The sequence below is a fragment of the Theobroma cacao genome, chromosome 9, assembly GCF_053813885.1.
Source record: "Theobroma cacao isolate CCN51 chromosome 9, ASM5381388v1, whole genome shotgun sequence".
Lineage (NCBI taxonomy): Eukaryota > Viridiplantae > Streptophyta > Magnoliopsida > Malvales > Malvaceae > Theobroma > Theobroma cacao.
Window position 1 is genome coordinate 18,060,761 of NC_142647.1, and position 18,349 is coordinate 18,079,109.

At 34.3% G+C, this 18,349-nt stretch overlaps 1 non-coding gene across 1 annotated transcript; it reads right to left on the minus strand.

Annotated features, from left to right (window-relative positions):
* Positions 1–15,750: 15,750 nt before the first annotated feature.
* Positions 15,751–15,856, minus strand: LOC148760808 (small nucleolar RNA R71). Its single transcript, XR_016028679.1, has one exon. It is a non-coding gene; the product is annotated as a small nucleolar RNA R71 (small nucleolar RNA).
* Between the last annotated feature and the right edge of the window lie 2,493 nt (positions 15,857–18,349).

Here is an 18,349-nt window from a genome sequence, read left to right on the forward strand (position 1 = left end):
ATTGTCGGTGTTCTTTTCCTTTACTTTCCTCTCTTGTCTTCCTTTCTTTTTCTATCGAAATGGCCCATCAACACAAAAGCAACCCAACATTGTAAGGCTGAAATAGATAGTCTCAACCCATAACATAATAAACCTACCCAAACAGAAAGGTCGAAAAAAGATTAAAAAAGCTCAACCCAAATCTCATCACACCCAAATTAACCCTTAGCTCCACAATAATCAACTACCAATCTTTAAATTATTATTACTTGAAAACGTGGCCATCTTCTTAGTTGATAGGTGGTTGAATAAGGAAGCTTCTTTGGGGCTTCCTTTTAATTATGTAATAGATAATTTTTTTATCTTGATATAATTATTATGAAATGATATTTTATAATTAAATGATAATGCAAAAGTATTATATATATTACGGTAAATCAAATAAACGCAAATTATAAATTTTCTCATCCTTTTTCTTTAGTTTTCTTTGGTGTTGCATATTTTCACCACATAATATATCTAAATGTTACTATAAATAGCAGTAGTCCTGGCCTTATTTATGGTAAGTGGGATATACACTACGACAACACGCCCAACAGTTCAAAATTCTTTTCCTGGTCCATTATTATATCAATGGTCCTACAAGAAGAAACATCGAAAGATTATAGAGTGAATTGAAATTTACAAAATCTCCTTGTTAAGAAAATTGTATAAATTGATTTTTAAAAAATAAAAAATATAATTATACAAACTATTTCTATTAAGATAATTATACAAATTGATATTTAAAAAATAAAAGAATATCATTATATAATAAATTATTTAATTAAAGTTATTATATAATATTATTATGTAATTAGTTAAAGTTGGATTATGATTCTAGAAGGAAAAACTAAAACCAAGGAAAGAAAGGCTAGTAGTTAGCTGTGAGTGTGGAACACAAATCCTCTACCTCTTGTAGTGCAAGAATGAGGAAGTGACCAAGAGCAGAACCTAGTAAAATAATCGATCTAGATCAACAAAGGAAAGGCATTTTAGTTTGCCATATGAACTATTATCATGGAAAGTATACAAATGAAGAAATTGCAGATGATAAGCCAATGATTGTAAATATTCTATAGTTTGTTTCCTTTTCATAATAAGTCTTGCAGAGTGGTGCAAGTACATGAAAGAGGTAAAAGATAAAATTGCATTTATGAGTGGTGCAAGTACATTTATGAGAGGTTAGCTAGACTTTGCTCCTATCCCTAAAAGCTATAATACTATCAAATTGCATCAGCTACAATAACAAAGCATTTTGCTAGCTTTTCTTTTTAACTTTGTTTAACATGCAACATAAAAATGCAGTTGAGTAATCTTCATTATTTTGATCCAAATAGATTTCTAAACAATACATAGTTCTAATAATTTCAAAGTGAAATTATAGGCACTTAGGGTTATGTAGCAAAGTTTATCCTCAAATTCGCTGATCTCAATTTTGTCATAGTTAAATATATTTCTCATTTATGGACTATAGGAATTTCAAAATACATTAGATCCTTTGACAAGCTTACCAACAGCAAAGATAAGAGCATTGCCTGTTAAGAAATATAGAAGCTCAAATTATGTAGCAAAGGCAAAAGCAAGAATTCAAGAAATCTCAACCATTGTAAGCATTTCAAACTTAATCATAAAACATCTACTGAGATGTAGTGTCAAGCCCAACCCTAAATTATCTGTCAGGTCATACATATAGTTGACATCATGCTTGTGTACTAGAATATCTCGGTAAAATAGGTAAAAGTCGGTATTGTACTTAAAAGTACAACTAAGTTGATTTATACCTCGAACTAAATAAAATAGGAGTTTTTAGATGAAATTTCAAATTTGCACAGCCTAGGGATTTCTCAAAACAGTGATTCAGAGTTCGAGGTCTAGTTTGGAGTCAATCGGGAGAATTAACCGATTAGGGAGAAAATGGTCATTTTGTCATTTAAGGACAAAACGGGAAATTTTGATCAAGATTAATTATTTAGATTATTTAGAACATAATTGGAGTTTGAGGAGTGAGAAATTTTCAATTCTCGGTATTTCTGGAGTATAAGGGCAAAACGGTAATTTTGCCATATTGAGGGCAAAATGGTAATTTTGCACCACCAACACTTGTCAAATTTGTGAAATTTAATTATGGTGGGAATGGATAAAGATGGAATAAAGGTGTGGTGGAAAATTAAAATGAAAAGTCAAAACAAAAAAAAAGGCCAATGACATGATGCCACGTGTCATGCCTTTATTAATTTATTATTTTTCCTTTTTAAAAGGCACAAAAATCAGCCCATCTTCCACCCCATGGTCGGCCAAACCAGCAAGAAGAAAGAGAAAATAAAAACCAAACCCTAGAGAGAGAAAATCAAAGAAAAAGTGTGAATTTTCAAGGAAATTAAGTGAGAAGGTAAGATTTTTCTATTAAGATTGAGTTTTCTTATTCCCAAGCATTTCTCCTTATTTTCCATGATTAAATTGCATGTTTTCATGGTGATTTCATGGCTGGTCATATGGGTCTAGAGAGAGAAAATTGTTGGATTGATTTGATTTTGATATATGTTAGTATTTAGTGTTAGTTTAGCATGTTGGTAAACAAAATATGTAGAAAAACATTCATTTTTCCCATTACCTAGCCTTAGCTGAATTTTCAAGTCAATGGTGAGGAAGAATGTGATGTTATTTTAGGTTATTTGATTATGAAATCATGGGTTTTGATATGAAAATTAATGAATTATGGAAAGAAAATCAAGTAGAAAAAATTGTGACAATGATGCACCATTTTGGCTAAATTTTTCCAATAAGGAATATGAATGTGGCTTTGCTGATTTTTGGGTTATTTGGCTGGATATTGGTGATTTGAAGCATTAGAAGATCAATTGGAGCTAAATTGGATGCGTATTTCAATTTATCGAGTAAAAGACCGAAATAGGTCAATAAGGTGTTTAGGCAAAATTTAGACCTTTTGCATTTCATACCATGCATTAGTGATCTAAATTAGTTATTTCAATTTAAGGACAACGTAGTAAATTCCTTGATTTTATACTATGTCAAAGTGGTGTGCCCTTCGACAAAGGCAAGGAAATTACGCCTGGGGATCACTAAGCTGAGTACACCCGAAATCTGAACTTTTGAAACCTGTGAGTGAACTTATTATCATCTTAATTATCTAGAGTAATTTTATACAATTGTGTGATTTTATGGAAAATGGGTTTAAATGGTAAATTGCTATGTTTTAGGAGAAATTGTGATTTTATAAAATAATTTTATAAATTTTCTGGAAAATTGAATACTGGTTTTGAAAATTGAGTAATTGGAGACTGCCTGCTTGTGTTGTAAATTTATGGTTTTAAATTAAATGGCTTGTGATAAATTGGCATGATTGGCTGAATTTATACTTGTTTTGAAAAATATGAACTGTCTGTTTTACCTTGATAAATTGGTTAGTAATGTAATTACCATGCTATGCCATTGAGATTTGATCAATTGGTGGATTAAAGATTAGCTACTGCAGTGGTGGGGGGTTTCGTGGACCAGCCTATTAGAGGGGCACGGTAAACTCCTTTATATTCTCACCTCGATCGTAGAGGCGTATAGGGTATCTCCTGAGGTGGGCTTTTTGAGTGCACTTCACGTTAACCACCACGTGAGAGTGAGACTCAGCCAACGCTAAGGAATGGTTGTGGTGTTCAATGAAAAATGTGTTTTATGAGAAATATGAATTTTTAACAGCCTTGGCGGACTCGGTTGGATGCCCTGCGCAAGGTATCATCGAGTATGAGTTTTGGCACAAGCCAAAATTTTAAGAAATTCATAAGCCAAGTTGATTACTCGATTTATATGGATTGGTTTTATTTAGTTGAAATGAGTTGAAAGGTAATGAAATTACAATATGATGACTTATTTTAATTCGTCTCCATTTACTCGCCTTTAGGTAGTTTAGATGGTGTTTGTTTACTCACTGGGATTTTATAATCTCACCACCCTCATTTCACCACATTTCAAGCTCGGGATAGTCAGTAGATAGCTGATTGCATCAAGGACTTCAGTTAGCCTTACATCGACAAAATTGTAGGTTCACAGATTGCACCTTATTGGTTAGTTATGGGCTCACGTGTCATTGTAAAAGCAATTTTATACTTCAGTTATCTGATTTAAAGTATGTATGAACATATTTAGCTTTTACACTATGCTTTTGGCAGGTTTTGGTATTTTTGAAGAAAATGACGAAAATGCCCCTGTGAGCTAAAAATAATATTTTATTGTTTTGATTTGGAAACGACTTATGATTTCTTGAAATGCGAGATTTAATAACTATCGCTCACCGAGGAGATGCGGAAGCTGATGCTAAGCCTTGTGGGGTTTCGATCAGCATTCGGGGTAATGAGTGCTTATCGGGACGTCACGGCTATTGTCACGGGCCCGATGGGAGTTCCGGGTCGTGACATGTAGCTTTTAGCATCTACCTTTGCCCTCTATATAAAATCAAGTTTAATTAGAATGCAAGTCCATCTCACTTCATTCACTTGTTTACACGCTTTGATGGCCTAAGTATGCATATTGATTTGATATTTGGCAAATTAAAATACCTTAATCTTATTCAAACAACTAAATTTAAATTATTAAAAAACAAAATTAAATCTAACAAATTAACATTCAAACCAATTTAAAATTAATAAGCAAATTTGTTTAAAAAAAAACTCAATTAACTACCAAACTTAAGATTATGATATCCTTTAATACGACATCTGAATATTGTATCTCTTTTTTATATTAACTTACTTCAATATATTAAGTATTTTTTTATGCTGGAAGTTCCCACAGGGCTTAGCTACCTTATTTAAATTTTATTGATGAAAATAACGATACAAAATGGAGGGAAACATAAACCATACCTCCAAAATTACATGAAAAACATGATAAAGAAAAGGATAAAGCTCACCTATTAAAGATATTACTTCCCATGCATAATGATTTAGAATGCAACCGGAAAGTAATATTACTTCAGAATAGGATTCTATGAAAAAGAAAGAACAGTAAATTAGGAGTACTACTTCTTTACATTTATTTAAAATGAACAAAAGGTAAATTTAATTTGTGTAATCTAAGGATTCCTCAGAGCTCACCTTGTGCTTGGGAAAATACTTGAAGATTTTGGAGCGTATACCAATGATTAGAGAGATAGTCAGCAACTTGGTTCCCTTTTCTATGAATGTGCGAAATGCGGAAAGACATGACACTCAAACATTTTTTGGTAGATCAAACAAATTGCGAATTTGGGAGAAACTTTATGCCTTTCTTGGATCATTTTTACAACCACCTTAGCATCCATTTCTATCCATACTCGAGACACATTGTACTCAATGCATAGGAGTAAATCGCAATGAAATGCCATTAATTTAGCCTGCAATGAGTTATGTGGTCTAACATTTTTAGAAAAGCCAAAAATAATAGTACCTGTATGGTCCTTAAGAATTCCTCCTCCAACAGCATTCTAAAAGGCATCTTTGGAGCTACCATCAACATTCAACCTTAGTTCTCTTATCAGTGGTTCATTCCAATAAATAATTTTTGCTGGTTCATGGTTCTCCTATTCAAACCAAAAACCCCAATGTGTAGCAATGTCAAGATATCCTTTCCACTGCCATTTACGTAATAAGTTCCCATAAAAAGCTGCCTCAACATTTTCATAATTCGTCATATCACTCTATCAGAATACATTCCAAGTCCCTTATGCTTTGCATCATTTCTTTCAACCCATTGGAACCAAAAAATTAGTAAAGGCAATAATATTCGAATATGACCAGGTTTAGTATAATCCTTTGAGTTGTACCAAGAGTGGATAACATGTATAACATTTTGAGGATTATGAACATAGATTTGAAAGAATTTTGCAAAAAAATTCCAAACCTCTTGTGCAATTGGACTTTCCCATAGGACATGTATTATTGTTTCCTCTTATTGGCAACAAAAACACTTATAAGCTAAATGAAAAGCCTTTTGTTTTCATCCGCAACTCCACAGGAATCTAATTATGCCTTAATCACCATAAGAAAAAAGACACAGTCAGTGGAATGCTCTTGTGCCAAATAAACTTACTCAATGGATTTGTAGGTTGTCTTGGCGAAGTAGTTGCCATGCACTTTTAGTAGTGAATTCCCCATTTGGTGTGAGAGCCTAGTATGCCAAATCTTCCTTGCTGCTGCTAATAGGAATCCTCAAGGTCTCAACAACAATCATGTCTGGTAATACAACTTTGAGCTTATCCAAATCCCATTCATTATCTTGAAAAAAATAATTAACTTTAATCATGGAATGATGATATGAAGGGAAAGAATTTACTAGAGGCTTGTCACCCATCCAAGCATTATGCTAGAAGAACAATTCTCCCTTACCTAACCTCCATCGAATTTTCTACCTGGTTATATCTCGACCATCAATAAGTCATTTCCATGTTGGGGAATCATGCGGCTTAGTAGTTATTGTATGAGGAATTCGCCCAGTGCAATATTTGACTCACATATATTGTGCCCACAAGCTTCTGCATGTTTGAAATCTCCACCAAAGCTTTGCAGTAAAAGCCTTAAAAACATCTTTCAAATTGCGGATGTCTAGACCACTTTCTGAGCTAGGAAAAATAATTTTATTCCAAGATGTCCAGTGTATTCGTTTGCTATTCATGGAACCTCCCCATGAAAAACTGTTAAAAAGTCTGTCTATTTTTTCAATAACACCCATTGAGGGCTTGAGAACTTGCAGCAGGTATATTGGCAAAGAAGCAAGAACACTCTGCAATAGTGTGACATGGCCTCCAGGAGAAAGAACTTTATTTTCCCAACTAGTGATCCGCTCACGGATTTTAGTAATGAGTAAGTCAAAAAGCATTACTTTTTTAGGACCTTTGTCAAGAGGTGCACCTAGATATATAATTGGAAAAGTCTTGTGAAAAAACCCCATGGTTTGAGAAATAATTTATGGAATGGCTGGAATGAAAGTGTAAGGAACCATATTCAGCAAATAAAGAATTGAGGCCTCTAGATAAATCTTCAGCAGCCAATATAAACAATAAAGGTGAGATGGAATCACCTTGTCTTAAATCTTTCTCTGATTTGAAGTAACTGACCGAATGCCCATTAATTAATAAGAAAACCAACAATTAAAAATGCACCTCTTGATCATGTCAATCCAATGAGAGTCGAATCCAAATGTCTCCAAGATTAAGTATAGAAAATCCCAATTCAATCTGTCATAGGCCTTCATCATATCAAGCTTCAAAATCACATTGCCACCTTCAGCTTTGTAGTCGATTTTGCCGACTAACTCTTGAGCTAACAAAGTATTGTCACTGATTAATTTGCCACTCACAAGGCCACTTTGATTATACGAAATTAACGAAGGTAAAACTTTAGCTAACCGGTTTGCAATAGTTTAGTAATTATTTTATTTAATACAGTACATAAACTTATTGGACGAAAATCACCCTAGGAATCTATATCTGGTTTCTTAGCTAAAAGAACTAAAGTTGTAGAAGTTATCCCCTTAAAAGCATTGCTCCATTGAAGAAATCTCTCACAGTTGTCAAAAGATCACTTGCAATTATATGCCAAAATTGTTAGTAAACAAATGATGAAAAACCATCAGGCCTTGCAACATTGTCCTTTTCAATATCAAAAACCGCTACCTTCACTTCTGCCATCGTAGGTTTTGCACAAAAGACATTATTATCATTTTCAGAGATTAAATGAGAAATTAAATCAGCATTAAACCTGATAGTATTGGTAGATTCAACCTTCAAAAGATTTGCAAAATAATATACTACTGAAGATTCAATTTACTTCAGTTCTTTAAGAATAATTCTTTCACTATTCATAGTTTTGAAAATGAAGTTTTCACATTTTTTTTTTTGCATCCACATATGAAAAAACCTTGTATTTCATTCTCCTTCTACCAGCTAACAAATGCCTGATTTTTGCTGCCAATACATCTTTTCTTACTTAGCAGGTGGTTAAGCTTAGCATATGATAATTGTAGGTGCTTCTAGTTTGTAGGTGACTGCTCTTGTTGAAATAACTTTTCACTTTCTTCTGCATGTTTTTCTACTGCCTTGAGATTACTGAAAATATCACCAAACACATGTTTATTTCACCCTTTCATACTCTTTTTCAAATGTTGTTGTTTGAGCTAAAAAGTCATCAAGCCAGTTCCTTGCACTGGATGTTTCCAGCTTTGTTCTACAAAGCCAAATGTGAGACTCTGTCAAGCTCGATTAAAAGACGATATTGTACTGAGTGGTATAATTAAGTTAAATCGAGTCTTGAACTAGTTCAAATAGAAATTCTAAGAGAAATTTGAAAATTTTAAAACCCACAGAATGGCTTAGAATAGTGATTCGAAGTTCAAGGTCCAGTTTGAAGTCCATCAAGAAAATTGACCGATTAGGGACAAAACAGTCATTTTACCATTTGATGATAAAATGGAGATTTTTAGCCAAGATTTAATCACATTTGACCAAGAATAATTATATGAAATATAATGATGATTATTGGAGTATAAAATGATGTTTAGCAGTGAAAAATTATGATTCTCGGTATTTTTGGAGCACAAGGGCAAAATGATAATTTTGCCACTAGAAGACTAAACGAAATTTTTTATAAAATGATTTTTTGCCCCATTTGGTTAATATTGATCAATATTAGTGTTATTTGAGGTTGAAAAGTAGAAATAATGTGATTCTGGTACATTTCGGAGTATAGGGGCAAAATCATAATTTTTTCGCTTCGGGGGCAAATCGGTAAATTGTTTTGCCCCAGCACTTCTCAAGACCAAGGGATTTTAATTGTGGTAGGATTGGATAAGTACTAGAATATTTGTGGTGAAAAATTAAGAAGAAAAAGTCAAAAAGTTAAAAAAAATTGGGCCAATAAGCATGTGACACGTGGCATGCTTGATTATTTTATTATTTTCTATAGAAATCAGCCCATTAAATCCCCAATTTTCTCACCATATTCTGCCTAGGCAACCAGCAACAAGAACAAAGGAAAAACAAAGGAAAAAACAAGAAAATCTAGGTGAAAATTCAAAGAAAAAGTCAAGAAATCAAGGAAACAAGCTAGGCAAGTTAGAATTTCTTTAATTCTCCTTGATACCTAGCTTACCCATGCTTTTGTTCTTGATTTTCATGGTTGAATATTGAGTTATCATGATGAATTCAATTCTGAAAAATGGGTATGGAAGAGGAATCGTTGTTGGAATAATTTGATTTTAGACTATGTTAGTGTTTAGGGATAGTTAAGCATGGTTATGAACAAAAACACAAAAGAAATATTAAATTTCTCTAGGGTTCCTTGTTGGTCGAACCATGAGGGCTGAATATCAATGGGGGATTGTTTTTAGTGCAAGGAAAAAGGCTTGGAAAATTATGAATTAAGGTGAAACGGTTATGTAGAAAAAATTTCGGTGCTATGCACCAAATGACCGAATTTTTCTATAAGAAACTGTGAGGGTTATAATGCTGAATTTGGCTTTATTTAAATGGTATGTGGTAAATTAAGCTATTAGAGGAGAAATGGATTAATTTGGAGGTGATTTGGACACAATCGCTAATTAATCGGGTGATCGGTCGAATTTAATCGATACCGCGATTAAGCGGTAATCGGACGTATTTTTGCATTTACATATCAAGTATTAGTAATTTAAATTAGTTTATATCAATTTAGGGACAATATAGTAAATTCCTTAACTTTGTTATTTGACAAGGTAGTGAGACGTTTGGAAAAGGCAAAGGAATTACGCCTAAGGACTATTAGTCCGAGTGCACTCGAAATCCGGATTTTCGACACCTGTGAGAGAATTTGCATTTCAAAATTTATTTGGGAATTCTAATTAAGTTGAAATGAAATGCGTCAATGATTATATCTAGTTCCCATTTAAAAATGAATCTCGGGAACAAGCCTTAAGTGAAAATATTTATGTGATGTTAAATATGATTGCGATGCATCTGTGTATATCTGTATGATGCCTACATGTATTATTGAGAAATTGTGTGAAATTAAGTGTATTGAATCTGTGTACCCTTGGATTTTGCTGATATGCATTATTAATAAATTATGGTGAAATTAAAGCGACTGTGCATGTGCGGAGTGGGAAGTGCAATGCCAGTTGAATGACAAAGGATGTGTTAATTACGACCATGCATGTGTGTAGTGGGAAGTGCAATGCCGGTTTAATGATAAAGGTTGTGGGGACGGTGATACGTAACGCCCACAATTTCCTAGAAATGCAGAGGTGTGCAAAGAGGGATACTGAGTGATACCCCTTACCGAGTACTCCGATAGTTATTTCTTTGTACCACCAAGAATAGTGAAGACTTGGCGGTGTATATAATTGTTCATATCTTTGTGTATATATGTTTGATTGTGTGGTATGTGAAACCCTTGTTTGTGACTGTTTGTGATAAACCGTTAATTTTGCTATCTTGCTTGATAGAACAATTGGTGAATGAAATTGTACGTGATACATATGCATATATGAATCGTACGGGTTGTGAAACCCTTATTGTGTGATGATTTGTAAATAACCGTCAGTTTTACTACTTTGCTAGAAGGATCGGTGTAAATTCAAGGATGTTTAATCCTTGAATGCGTAATAAATTTCTAGGGAAGGGAAAAAGGGTTTGGAATATTAGTTAGATGAAAATGGCTTTATTTTCAACCGGTGCATCATGATTGTCAAATTTCCTAGTTGAGATTGCTTGTTCCCTTCTAATATTCACTCACTGAGTATTGTACTCACGTTTTATAAAAATTCATGTTTTCAAATCAGGTGACTGTTGGACCCTAGATCGAGGAGTCCCCGTAGTGCATCTTCTGGGTATGTGTCTGGCATTCGATAGTAATCCCTTTTATTGTAAATGTCTCGCTGGAAGTCATGGGTCCTTTTGTATTGTGAATACAATCTAACAATGTGAATATGTGTATGCAATGTAAATTGCTAAATACATGACTAGTATAGTGCATGTATATTATTATCGATAATGCCATTGTGTTTTGGCTATGTTCACACTCGGGAAAAGGTGTGTGTGTATGCATGATATGATAAATTTGTTAAGCAAAGGTAAATGGATAGGCTTGCTTGGGCTTAGTGAGCTATGCTCATTGAGCTCATGCACCGGTCATGGCCCGAAAAATTGGGTCGTGACACTAAAGACGTCATGATGTTTCACCCAAGCATGAAGAAACCAAAAAGATGAAGACCTTTTAAGAGAAGAATCTGAACAAGAAACCAATAATGGACAATGATCTGATCCATCTCTATTTAAATGTTGGATTCTTGCACTAGAAAATTGAGTTCCCCATTGCATGTTATAAATGACCCGATCAAGCCACTGAAACATATGAGAGTTGGTCCAAGTGTAACTATTTCCTTCAAAACCTGCATCTATCAATCTATAATCAAGGAGAGTAAGTGCAAAATCCTTCATAGAGCCAGCATGAGGTTCTGCACCAAAAAGTCTTTCATCCTTGTTTAAAATAACATTGAAATCACCTCATGCTTGCCACGGTTCTTGTATTCCCACTACTATACCTCTCAAACAATCCCATAAGTCTTGCTTTTCAAGCCTAGTGCACTTAGCATAAATACTTGAGGGTTGAAAAGAAAAAGGCAACCATGGAAAAGATATTTTAACGTGTAAGCACTGAGGGTGATCAAACCTGGTTATACAAGATACTTCATGAGTCTATAATAGACAAAATTTTTTTGGAGCAGTTGTAAATCGCACCTTCAAACCCAAGCTTTCTCTTGAAGAAATCAAGCTGAGAAAGATGCACCATTGGTTCTAAAATGGCCTAAATTTTAATTTTATGTATCAGCTACAACTTTTTTATTCTTTTTGGGATAGTTTTGCCAGCTATATCCCTTACATTCCATATCAAAGCACTGATCACGGATAAGTTTATGTAGTAAATTGCATGAAGACAGAATCACATGTTCCATATGTCATTAACATATCTTCTTTCTCTGAAGATCTACCATTAACGGGGTTAAAGGAGACTGCACTGTCAGATTTCTTCAGTTTTGACACTGCAGGATGAACCTCAAGTCTTTGGCTCCCAAAACCCTATACAGAAGCCACTAGAAGAGTTTTTTCATTGAAACCATTGGTTTTCACTGTATCTTCTCACCCTTGATCCATATTTTCCTAATGAATGCCATCCCTATGCTGTAGTTACCACTCCGGATACCTTTCCTTATCTGTATAGGGATCTGCATGAGAAGGAACCAAATTGGTTTCTTTATCAAAACCATGCCAACCTTGTGAGTTTGGATATGTTCACCACTGCCTTCCATCAACTTTTTACCCGTGCATGCAATTAGGGCCTTGGTCAACTTCTCCTCTAATGGTTGGATCTTATCCGGCAACTAGTGGTCTCCACCTTTTATCAACGACCCCGGTAACTGTTTTATTGGCTTTTATGGTTTTCTTTCTTTTTATCCTTTCAGACTATGACAGTATATGCATTCTTCACTAACTATTGGACATAGTCATGGTGTCTAGTATTTTCCACACTATCACACGAGCCATGGCCAACTGTAGAACTTACACAGCCCTAGCATGGGTGGACCCTCAAGAAGAGAAAACTGCAGCTTGGTCCTTATCCACTGCTTCTAAGGCTAGAATCCCTTCTTGAATTCCTCTGATCTCACCCTTAGTGTCCCCACTATTTGTCGATACATTTGGTTAATCGTTGAGAGCCATTACCGAACCTTGAAAGTCGTCAACGGCATCCGGTTGCTGTTTCTCTTGCACAGTAGCACCTGTGCCCTTCAAAAATCACTAATTTGTGCTAAATATCCCACCATCATCAGTCATTTGATACCCTATGATCGCTTGCCCTAGCTAAATGGCTGCATGAGGCTTTAAAATATTTTTTGAGATTAAGTGATTACTGTTCACCATCTCTGTTCTGCCATGTTCCATATGATCACTATCTCCTATTGCACCAATCACTCCAAACTTGTTAGAGATCATCAGCAGTTCTTTTTCTTGATATAGGGAGATGATTTTCTCCTCTTGGGAGTCCTTGGCACCACTCTTACATTCCTTCCCCATCATTTGCCATTTCATACTTTGTTTTTAGTGCTTCAAACGAATCAGTTCTTTTCTTTTTTCTCTGTTATGCGATGGATCTCTTTTTTCTTCTCTCTCCCTTCTCTTCTAATTAGCAGTCACAAGCTTTTCATCCCTTAAAGGCTTCTGCCAGATAGCACCCCACTTTTTCAATTGTGCCCCATCACTAGACATGTTGAGACACTGTGCCCCACATGGTAGTAGTGGATGCAATATTCTAGTATCTTTGCATACTCCACTTTTTGTGTACAACCACTAGTGATGGTCCTAGTTTGTCGATCACGAGTAACAATCCATACTTGATTCAATGAAGGTGTTTGGCAGTCATACTCAACGCAGACTCGTGCCATGTTCGGCCATGAGCCATTCGCCGTGGCTTCATCCATGAATAAGGATGTCTTATTGTCTTGGCAATCATCAACACGGCTGATTTCTTAAAAAAATAAGCTTGCAGGTTAGGAAATGAGATCCAAATAGGCACCAATGATGACTCTTTCTCTGGTTATAAATCTGAGGACCATTTAAAAGCTCTCATCTTTTGGTTAGCTATAAACCATAGTTGTCTCATCCAAAGTTGGTTGAGGTCATGCTTATTAGTGAGATGAATCAAAATGTGTTTGTAATCTAGCCACCAGATCTCAGAGGCACCCACGAGTCCTATACCTTTGAAAGCAGCCCGGATCTCATTCAAGCACGGCATCTTGGAGAATTTCCCAACCATGGAGTGTTTCAGCAGCTGGGCTAAGGTTGCGATCTCATCGACAAAAAAGGAAATAGCTAGCCAATCTTTATACCAAAAGGGTTCAAGGGTTGGAGGGATTATAGGGGCTTTGTCTCTTACCATTACAGACAAAAATGATTTTTTCTATGCACGGGGTGAAACAGGATGTTGTTTACAACTCTTTATCGAGTTTCTTGTAAAAATATTTCTCTTAATGAACTTACTATATGCCTATGCAAATTAAATTGAAAAAAGATTCACTAAGTTCATGCTCTAATCTTGGCTATGTATGGCATATAGGTGTATGTCTACCTTATATGCAAATCAAACCACCTAATGAACTAAGTGCATTCGAGCATATGCTATTCTATTCAAAGTCTACTCTAAATTTCCTTGGTCAAGGTTTAACTTAAGTTTCCAATTCAATCAAATTGGTAGCCAGGCAATTAGAAGCATTAAAAATAGAATACAATAAAAATCTTAAAACCATCAAACATAAGCAAAAGAATGATAAATAATTCAAACTACTTATTGAGTTCAAACATAATCTTAGATAACTAACTTAGTTTCCCATAATGTCACAAATCATCATCAAATAAAGTCTAAACTTTGAAACCAAACCAAGAAAAATAAAGAATAACAAAAAGAATAAAGAAACTCCAAGAAATGAAATCTTGATCTCTAAATCTTCTTGAATCCTTCAATTTCTTCTCAAATCCAATAAGACTTTTTTTCAATGATTTTTTGGCTGAATATTATCTCTAAATCTTTTGCTTTTCATCCTCCAAAAGTCCTCTAAAAGGTTGCATCAATAGGGTTCGAGTTCGAGTCAAGAAATAAAATCTGAATCAATAAGGATTTCTAATCAACAACTGGTGCGTGATGACCTACCTCTTCCTAGGCCACTACCTTGACCATTTAATGGTGAAAAAAACAAGGAATTCATGTCGAGGCACCGTGGCCTACCTTCTCCAAGGCCGTGGCCTCACTTCCTCTGTGTTGGACTATTGTAATGCTTCAAATATGACAATGTTTTTGACCACCTTTAGGTTGACCAAAGCAACATGGTAAAAATGAGAGTTGTAGTGTTTTCTTGTAGCTTTCTAATGGTCTAAGAATCACTTTATTTTGAGTTTGGTAGAAAAAGTTATGGTCAAAATACCGAGACATGTGTAGTGAAGGTCTACATGTCATGAATACTTATTGTGGCAACTTTTAACCCATTTCATTGTACATCTACAAAATTAGCAAATTAATCAATAATAACATATATTAGGCACATTAACACCAATTTAAGCACAATTTTAACTAAGATTAGATTGACTAATCTAATTAACTAACTTAAAATAATTCAATAATACCAAGCAATCTTATTCTTAATTCAAACTTTCTTTTTCTTTTTTCTTTCAGGTATTTTCAATCATTATACGCAAAGAGTGAGAAGTTTGGAAGTTGTTCCTTTTGATCCAAAAATCGAAAAGACTCTTTGAAGACTTTAAAAAGAAAATTCACAAGCTTCAACAAGAAGAAAACAAGTCTTTACGAGATTATGTTGTACCTTTCATTTAAGGTTTTCATTCTAGCATTCGTAGACCTGCAATCCAAGCCAATAACTTTAAGATTAAGCCAGCAATCATTCATATGATTCAGACTTCAGTTCAGTTTAAGGGATTGTCGAATGATGATCTTAATGCACATATTGTGAATTTTTTAGAGATTTGCGATCCTTTCAAGACCAATGGTATTTCTAATGATGCCATTAGATTAAGGGTTTTCCTGTTTTCACTAAGAAACAAGGCAAAGAGTTGGTTGAATTCGCTTCCAGCTAGTTCCATTAGTACTTGGGATGATTTAGCTTAGAAATTCTAGGTTATGTTCTTTCCACTAGCTAAGGCAGCTAAGTGGCAGAATGACATCACCTTTTTTACAGAATTTGATTTTGAATAACTATATGAGGCTTGAGAGAGGTATAATGATTTGCTTAAGAGATGTCCTCACCATGGGTTACCTAAATGGTTGCAAGTTCAAACTTTCTATAATGGTTTGCTGGGACAAATTAGAACCACCATTGATGCTACAACTGAAGGTGATCTTATAAGTAAATCTATTGATGAGGCTTATGACTTGTTAGAGGAGATGGCTTCCAATAATTATCAAAGGCCATCTAAAAAATTGAGTTCAAGTAAATTTTTGGTATTCATGAGCTTGATGCAATTAATGCCTTGACTTCATAATTGGTTGCTTTCACCAAGAAAATTGATACAGTGGGTGTCTATGTTGTTTAGAGTCATTTTTTGACATGTGAGTTATGTGAAGATAGGCATTCCAGTGATCAGTGTCCTATTAATGTTGAATCTGTACAATTTGTTGAAATTTTAATAGGTAGCAGAATAATCTAAATTTCAACAACTGCAATCTTGGTTGGAAAAATCATCATAATTTCTCTTGGAGCAACAACCAGGAATCTACATCAGCACCTAAGCCAAACTTTCCTTTGGGTTTTCCATCACAAGCTAGAGCTCCAATGCCTAAAAATAAGCCTTTTGTTGAAGATATGTTCATGTAAAACACGGCAAAAACTAATACCATCATTCAAAGATAAGCAGCATCGCTCTGAACTTTGGAGACACAATTGAGTCAATTTACCAATGCCATCAATAACAGGCTTAAGGAACCTTACCAAGTGGCATTAAGACTAATCCCAAAAGTCAAGGAAAGAAGCAATGCAATGCAATTTCTTTAAAGAGTTGTAAACAGCTTGATGAGGTAAAACGTAAGGAAATGGTAGATGTTGGAGATAGAGTTGATCAAGATAATACTTCTAGCAAGCAAGCCATACCACAACAAGTTGATGGAGATAAGCAAAGGAAGGAAGTATCCACACCACCACAAGTCAAGCCATATGTGCCTCCTATTTCTTTTTCTCAAGCATTGAAGCAAAAGAAAATAGATAAGTAATTTGAAAAGTTTTTGAATGTTTTCTAGCCACTTTATATTAACATTCCTTTTACAAATGCTTTGGCACAAATACCTTCTTATGTGAAGTTCCTTAAAGAGATCATGTCCAGAAAGAAGAAATTGGACGAGTTTGAGACAGTTGCACTTATTGAGGAGTGTAGTGCTACAATCCAAAATAAGCTTCCACCAAAGCTTAAGGATCTAGGGTGATTTTATATTCCTTGGACTATTAGTAGTTTTAAAATTTCTAAAGCTTTGTGTGATTTGGGTGCTAGTGTTTCAATAATACCTTTGTCTATTGCCAAGAAACTTGGATTTAAAGAGATACAGCCTACTACAGTTACCTTATAGTTTATAGATAGATCAATTAGGCACCTGTTCGAATTATAGAGGATTTTTTAGTTAAAGTTGGGCATTTATACAATTTGGTGGACTTCATTGTGGTTGAAATGGAAGATGATGTCGAAATTTCTCTTATTTTGGCATGACCATTCTTGGCTACAGTAGGGGCAATGATGGATGTGAAGAATGGCAAAATAACTTTTAAAATTGGAAAGGAAGAAGTAATGTTTAATTTGTTCAATGCAACTAAGTGTTCTTATACAGATAGTTACTATAAAGTGGATTCAGTTGATGAGTTGGCTAAAGAAGAATTTGACGAGTATTATCCTCCAACAACAAGTGCAATAAATTTTAAGGTTGGACAACAAGGTTTGTTACTTTCCAATCCACGCTTCAATCATTCTCCATGGAAATGCAAATCAAGATGGTTGGGTCTTTTCAAAGTGTTTAGGGTCTATCCTTGTGGTATCATAGAAATTGCTAGTGAGGCTACTAGAACATTCATGGTTAATGAAATAAGCCCCAAGCCTTATTGCGGTGGTGAAGAAGTGAAAAAGGGAGTACCATAATCAAGCTTGTGACTATAAAAAAAAAAAGCTTCTTGGGAGGCAACCCAAGCTTTTGAAACTCATATTTTCTCTTTTCAATTATTTTTATTTTATTTATTTATATTTATACTTTAATCTATATTTATTTTCTTTTTTAGTAAAAAGCAAATAACCTCCCACAAGCCTTGGTGATAATAATAAAGATAAGGAAAAGGAGTAAAGTTTCTCTAAATCTTCCAATTGTCAGGGAAGTTCTACTTATTTTTCTCTTTATTTATTTCCAACATTAAGGACAATGTTGAATTTATTTTTGGGGGCGAGAGAATTATTTTCTTGAAAGTTGATTTTTTAATGGAAATTGAAACTTTATTTAGTTATTTGTATGCATGTTTTGGGTTAGTTTATCATTTACTTTTCATTATGCTTATTTGAAGTTTTTAAAATATAAAGTAATTAGTGCCAAATTTTTGATGATTTCCTTGTTCAATGATGAGAACTAAGTTGTCTTGTAATGTTAGCTCTTGGTAAATAAGGATATTGTTTGGTTTATGCTAAATTCTTTTGCTAAGTATTGTTGTTAGAATGTGATTTTCACATATTAAGCACCTTGTCTTTTGCTTTGAATTATTATGCATATCTAGAGAAAGTTTA